Below are 8,089 nucleotides of genomic sequence, written 5' to 3' on the forward strand. Positions count from 1 at the left end.
CAACCTGTAAGATATGATAAGGGAAAGGGAAATGAACAAAAGAAGAAAGAATGTACAGCCATAGACTCTGAGTCCTACCTTAGGCTTCTTCTTTGTTGCTCTGGGAAGACCCACCGCTGAAAGAAAAGGTCAGCTGTTCAAAGTAAAACAACACCACTTCCCAAACAAGAAGAACAAGAACAAAACTTTTGGCTGCATAAAGGTAACATTATTAAGTGTGTGTGTGTGTGTGTGTGTGTGTGTGTACATGTGTGTATGTATATATATATATATATATATATATATATATGCGTGTATGTATATATGCGTGTATATGTGTGTATATATGTGTGTATATGTGTGTATGTGTGTATATGTGTGTATATGTGTATTGTGTGTATGTGTATATGTGTGTATATGAGTGTGTGTGTATGTGTGTGTATATATGTATATATGTGTGTATGTATATGAGTGTATGTATATATGTATGTATGTGTGTATGTGTATATATGTGTATATATATGAATATATGTGTGTGTATATATGTGTATATGTATATATGTGTGTATATATGTGCATATGTGTGTATATATGTATATATGTGTGTATGTATATGTGTGTATATGTATGTATATGTGTATGTGTATATGTGTATATGTGTATATGTATATGTGTGTGTGTATATATGTATATGTATATATGTGTGTATGTATGTATATATGTGTGTATGTATATATGTGTGTATGTATATATGTGTGTGTGTGTGTGTGTATGATATATATGTGTATATATGTATATACATACATACACACACTGTATGTGTGTATTTAACACACACATACTACCCCCCCTCCCCCTCAGAATAAAAGCATATATTCAGGGGTAAAAATTGAAGATAGTGTATGCTCATGAGCAGAAATTTGAAGTGTTAAGTGAATGTAAAGAATGTAGCTAACAAAGTCTTAAATTCCTGAGATACCAGAACGGCTTTATCCTGAGAGACCACATTAATAGGGGCCTGTCTTTGAGCTGATTCCTCAGCAAGTGACTCAGCAGATCAGATACTCTCTGTGAGGCCAGGTTTCTGCTGGAGAAGAGAAGACCTCTTCAGGTACATCAGAATGGTTCTGTCTCAAATAACCTTCCCCTGCCTTTGTTGCTGAGCTTCCAGAAACTTGACAGAGAATTTCTTGGGAAGAGGCCAGAAGTCATACAGTTAGCAGGGGAGATTCAGCTGGGAGTTTGATTCAGTGTTACTTGACAGAAATCATGGTTTAGCCATTTGAAGGGCCTCCTGCTGATTTCCCTAGATGAGGAGTTCATTTGCTTTTCTGTGCAGGCTGGGGAACTTGGTTAGTTGACTGGTTCCTCAACCCCATTTAACTTTTGAAGTTTGGGAGTCCCAGGAGGAGAAACTGGATTGTGTCTTTCCATATCAAGATGGAGTCTCACTTATAATGAGTAGCTTAACACTCCTCAGAGAGTACTGAGTTTCTTTGGAAAGATCAAGGGTTTGTGTCTTAAGAGGTATGGGTTTAAATCCCCAGTCTGCCACTTGTTACTTGTGAGATTTGGGGGCACTTAAACCTCATGTTCCTCATCTCTAAAACAGGGATAATAATAAGATCTAGACTATTTACACAGTTATTTTGAGAGTTCAAGGATCTGAACTCCAGAAAAAGTCCTGTGAAAACTGTAAAGCCCAAGACAGGGTGCCTGGGTGGCTCAGATGGTTAAGCGTCTGCCTTTGGCTCAGGTCATGATCCCAGGGTCCTGGGATCGAGTCCCACGTCGGGCTCCCTGCTCCTTGGGAGCCTGCTTCTCCCTCTGCCTCTCTCTCTCTCTCTCTCTCTGTCTTTCATGAATAAATAAATAAAATCTTTAAAAAAAAAAAGACAAATACAAATTCTTACCATTGTAACTTTTCTTCTTCTACATTGTACGTACTATTTGTATTTACCTCTACCACATTCTACTTTGTATTACAGCAACTTTTAAATATTTCTCGTTCCATCGAAGACAGCAAGTTATTTTTTAAACTTGCATCACTATGTCTCCCAGAGAATGAACCCCAGAACTTTGCACATTCAGTGAATACTGAGAGAAGATCCATTATGTGCTAGGTTTATCTCTGTGGCACACAGTTTGCAGCTCTGATGGTTGTTTTTATTGCTCAGATTAAAAAAAAATACACTTCAAAGAAAATATCTTATTTCCACCTAAAGTAGTAATTTCAAATAAAATTCAGGAAACTCCCAGACATAAAATTGTTTCAAGGATGCCATGCTTAATAGCAACTGTCACACAGAAGAACTCCTAAGCCAAACACTAAACCGTGTTTACCCTTCTAAAAATGCGCTGATGCCACCACCACCCACCCCCGGCCAAATGTCTGAGTCTCCTCCTCCTTCACTTGTTCCTAAGGCCAAGGGATGATGGTTGCTTCCTATAGTTGCTACCCCAATCAAACTGTAGATATTTTTTTAATATCCATTTTCGATCTTAACCTTTTACCTAGTTGACGATTCTTTATATTAAATTTCATTGTTCAAATTACTAGTGTATTTTCTGTCTCTGGATTGGATCCCAAACAACAGAGGTGGTACTGACTGGAATTCCAGTTCTCCCCCTGGAGCTATAATCTCAAGAACGCTTCTTCCTAAAGAAAAGGATGAAATGTCTGCATCATATTCACATGTCTGGAAAATCAAGATCCTTTAAGCAATAGGTCATAGCATCTGGCAATACCCTGACAGGACTTTCTTGGCAACTGACAGTGTCATGGGAGTCAAGCCCTTACTTTAAATTTCCATAGTTGGGCTTTATAATTATATTTTCTTCTCTGAATGCGTTGTTCATTAAATAGAAACACACGTTTATGCATGTGTGTGCCACATACATATAAAGCAAATACATTATATTCCTCTATTACATGTACGACATATTCTTTTTTGTAATAAAGTTTCTAATAAAATAGAATCGCACGGCTGTTAAGTGACAGAAGTGAGGTTCACATCTAGGCAGGCTTGACCTAGGACCCACACATATCTGTCATACATTATCATGCTTTTTTTTTTACCAGACAGATATTTACTGACAAAAAAAAAAAAAGTGGATCAGGTGTTCCTGTTTAAGAAAGGGAAGAGGAGTGCCTGGTGGCTCAGTCCGTTAAGTGTCTGACTCTTGATTTCAGCTCAGGTTATGATCCCAGCATTGTGAGATCAAGCCCCGTGTTGGGCTCCACACTGGACATGGATCCTTCTTGGGATTCTCACTCTCCCTCTCCCTCTAGCCTCTCCCCCACCCTTCAAAAAAAGAAAAAAGAGGGGCGCCTGGGTGGCTCAGTCATTAAGTGTCTACATTCAGCTCAGGTCATGGTCCCAGGGTCCTGGGATCGAGCCCTGCATCAGGCTCCCTGCTCAGCAGGGAGTCTGCTTCTCCCTCTCCCACTCCCCCTGCTATGTTCCCTCTCCCGCTGTGTCTCTCTCTCTCTCTGTCAAATAAATAAATAAAATCTTTAAAAAAAAAAAAAAGAAAAAAGGGAAGAGATCATAGAAGTTAATAATCTAAACCCTCAAGAAATTTGCTATTTCTTCAGACATGAATAAACACAAAGTAAATAAAGTAAATACATGGTAAAGAAATTAGCTTAAAACTGATTTTTTGAAAAATACAATTCTGTTGTTAAAAAATTTTTAAAAACTACATGTAAGTATTGATTAAACAAACACACAAAACTACTAGTCATATAAGTTACTAGTTTTGTCCTAAAACACTGCTATTAATCAGTTCACTTTTTAAAAAATTTATTAGAGAGAGAGTGTGTGCATACACAGCGGTAGAAGCAGACGGAGAAGAAGAGAGAGAAATCTTCAAGCTGGAATTTGAAGAGCAGAGTAGTGAAGAAAATGAAGTTGCAACAGTGAGGGGACTGCCCGAAGTCTATGTGAGGGCTAACCAGGGTCTTTGGCTGATGGCTGGGATGTGCATGTACAAGGCTAGACTCTGTAAGGCCTTATAAGGCATTGCCTGCCATGTAGCTAAGAGAGAATCGATAGTAGAGGTCACACAGTACTGAGAGATATGTGTGTCTTGGCACAGGTAAAGTGAAGGGACCTCAGTGAGCACATAAACCATTCATTTGAGACCCTAGGTAGGTCATGCCTTACAGGAAATGAACCTTGCCCTAGATTAGTGGCTATATTCAAGGACAAAAGATAAAACCCAAACTGATCCTAACAAAGAATAAAACCAAGACTGATAGGATCAGTTGAAACTACCAGAAATTTAACTGCCCACTAGAACAAAACTAAAACTATGTCAAGAAAGGCAACATAATACAGACTTCCTACAAAATAAAATCTACAATGTCCTGCATAAAATCAAAATTACTAGACATGCAAAAAAAAGTCAGGGGGATGTGACTCACAATAATGAAAAAATAAAAATAGTGAAGAGAAATAGATTCTGTAAGGGTCAAGGATTTCTAAACAGCTGTTATAAATATATCCAAGAACTTAAAAAGATGAGCAATTGATTGAAAAGATAATATCAGAAAAGAAACGCATATTGTAAAAAAAAAAAGGGGGGGAGGGGGAGGGGATTCTAAAACTGAAAAGAATTTCTGAAATCAAATGAAAATATAATTGTATAGGCTCAATATCAAAGTGAATATTGAACAGAAAATGGTTAGTGTACTTAAGGACAGATAAACAGACATTGTCCACTCTTAATAACAGAGAAAAATAAAAAGTTTGAAAAAGTGAACAGAGATGCACTGATATAGAAGAATAGTAGTAGTCTAACATAGCTACAATTGGAATCCTGAACAGAGAGGAGAGAGAGAAATGACATAGAGAAAGGGAGATGAGAGAGAAGAGATGAAATTTTCCCAAGTTTGGCAAAAAGCAACAACTTACACAATGCAAAAGCTCAGCGAACTCTAAAAAATAAAAGTAAAAAGAAAATCACATTTAGCACATATAATCAAACTGTTGAAATCCCAAAGATGAATATATAAAGCAGAGAAAATGACATATTATATACAATCATTTAGTCTGCAGTTAATTCACATCAGAAACAAGGGAGGCCAGGAGACAATGACATAACATCTTTAAAGTGCCAAAAGAAAAAAATCTTTTAACCTAAAATTCCATATATAGCAAAAAAATCATAATAAATTAAGATGAAATAAAAAGATTTTCAGAAAATTAAAAACTCCAAGGATTTTTCAACAGAACTGCATTACAAAAAAAACCAAAAAGACAAAAATAAACACCAAAACAAAAAAACAAACAAAACATTAAATATTCTTTTGCATGAAAAGAAATTATTCCATTTGGAAATTGAAAGTTATAGGAAGGTAAAAAGAACATCAGAAATTATAAATATAAAAGACCTTTGTCTTCTATTAATTCCTTTAAGAGAAAATTGATTAAAGAAAAAATAGCACTGTCTTTTGAGTTTATACTGTATTTAGAAGCAAAATATATAACAGTAACTCAAAGGATAAAGGGTAGAATTATACTGTTATAAATGCTATACAGTTATAGCATTTATGTGAAGTGCTATAATATTTGTAAGTGGAAGGTAGCAAGTTAAGAATGCATAGTTGAAATCCTAGAGTAACCACTAAAAAATAGATTTATAGGGGTTTAACTTTACATATAAAGACAAAGACAGGTTGAAAGTAGAAGGATGGAAAAGAATATGCCATACAAACAACGAGCAAAACAATGGGGGTAGAGCTACAATAATACCTAGGCAAGTACAATTGCAGAGAACTTCCGGATGAGCAGTGATGCCATGGATGAAGAGGGAAATTTAATAACAACAGAGTCAAGTAGTCAAGAAACCAACAACCTTAGATGTTTGTGCATCTAACAATAGCTTTAAAATAAATGAAAAAAACAAACACAAATAAAGGATAATTAGGTAAATTCACAATTATATTTGGACATTTTAAAACCTACTTATCAAAGACTGATCAAGTTGACCAAAAAACCAGTGAGGATATAGTTGTTAACAGTAACACCAATCCTCTTGATCTAATTGATATTTATAGAATATTGCAACCAAGAGGATAGGATACTATTTTTTTTTTTACGATTTCTTTGGGGGGGCACGTGGGGGGGCACGTGGGGGGGCAGAGGGAGAGACAGAATCTTAAGCGGACTCCCCACTGGGGGCAGAGCCTGACATGGGGCTCCATCTGACAACCCTGAGGATCATGACCTGAGCCAAAATCAAAAGCTGGATGCTTTACTGACTGAGCCACCCAGGTGCCCCCAAAATACTATTCTTTTTAAGAGCATATGTAATTTTCACCAAGATAAAAAATATGCTGCTCCATAAAAATATTACATTCAATAAATTTCAAAAAACTGAAATCTTGCTGCATACGTTCATTAACCACAAATGAATTAAATTAGAAATTGGTATCAATAGATTGCCATTCAAACCCCAAATATTTGGGAAAAAATAAAGTAACACATTACTACATATCACACAGGACAATGAAAAAAATTACAGGACAAATTGGAAAATATTTCAAAGTGAATTATAGTGAAAAAGCAACACGTAAAAATTTGGATGATGAAGCCAAAGCTTAGAGGGAAATTTGTGGCTTTTAAATGCTTATGTTAGAAAATCAGTAAGGGAGTTCGGTCCAGAGGAAGACCCTGAACTCACCCCTCCACATCCACACCAAATTATACCTATTTATAGAACAATTCCTCCTGAAGAAGAACTGAGGGCCAACTGAACAGCTACTGCACAACAAAAGACACAGAGAAGGGCAAATGAGAACAGCAAGAGAGATGGTAAGAGAAGGAACCCTCGTCCCTGCAGCGAACTGCAATGTGGAGGGATAGTACTGAGGGACGAGGAACAGATCCCTCTCCGCTGGGGCACAGAAAAAAAGCCATGCTTTAAAAGAGCAACTAACATATAAAAGAGATAGCAGCAGCACTAGAATGCCGCCCAATGGTGGAGGAGCTGCAGAATTGCTCAGGTCAGAGGGGCTAGAGATTTACATGGTTTACATTCCCCCTCCACATTAGATGTACAGACAGGAGCAGGGTCTGGTCCCCACAACTGGCTGCTGCTTCAGCAACCCTAGTTTCTCAAGTCCATACCAGCCCCAGTTGAGCTGGGGCCCAGAAAAAAAAACCATGGGATGTTGTTGTTTTGTTTTGGGGGGGCAGGTGTTTTTTCTTTTCTGTTCTCTTTGGGGTTTTTCCCTCCTCCCCTCCTTCCCTCTTTCCTTTCCTTCTTTCTTTTCCTCCTTCCTTCCCTCACCCTTCCTTCTTTCCTCCCTTCCTTCCTCCCTCCCTCCCTTCCCTTTCTTCTTTAAAAAACTGTGGTTTAAAAGAGCAACTAGCATACAAAAAGCCATCCCTAGAACTCTGCCAAACTGCAGGAGAAGAGCTGCTGAAATGCTCTCCAGGTGGGAGACGCTGATGGAAACAGTTAACACCCCCCCACACACACCTTGAAAGCACAGAACTGTGCACAATCCAGGCACCCTAACCAGCCAGTTATTTCAGTGAGTCCTGAGCCTCTAGCCCACACCAGCCCCAGCCCTCCCACCAAGGCAGCAACAGGGCAGCACACACCAGGACATCCCTGGTTAGCACTCACTACCGCCCCAGCCATCGAGCGAAGGTGACACAGGTGCAAAGCACCCCAGAACACTCCAGGCCCACTGGCTTCACACAGCTTGCTAGGGCACCCCTGGAGCAAAGTGCTTTAGAACCTCTCGACTGAGGTCTGCTTCAGATGCAGCCACCCTGCCAGGATGCCTCCTACACAGAGTACCTTGGAACACTCAGGCCTGTACTGGCCTCAACTCCAGTGGCCTGGCCAGGGCACCCCCTGCACTGAGCATTTGGGAGACAAAATGTGGAGAGACCTGGGACAACCTGGCTTGCAACCACTTCAGCTTCACCAGTCCTGCCAGGGCATCTTTTCTGCATAGAACCCAGAGACCACACTGGCCCATGCCTATTTTAGCTCTGGCTGTCCTGCCAGGGTGCCTCCTTTGTGGAGTACCCCAGGACCTCCCAGCTCAACTCCAGTTGCCCCTTCAGGGTACCTTCTGTGCAAAGAG

This window comes from Zalophus californianus, chromosome 6 (genome assembly GCF_009762305.2).
Source record: "Zalophus californianus isolate mZalCal1 chromosome 6, mZalCal1.pri.v2, whole genome shotgun sequence".
Classification (NCBI taxonomy): domain Eukaryota; kingdom Metazoa; phylum Chordata; class Mammalia; order Carnivora; family Otariidae; genus Zalophus; species Zalophus californianus.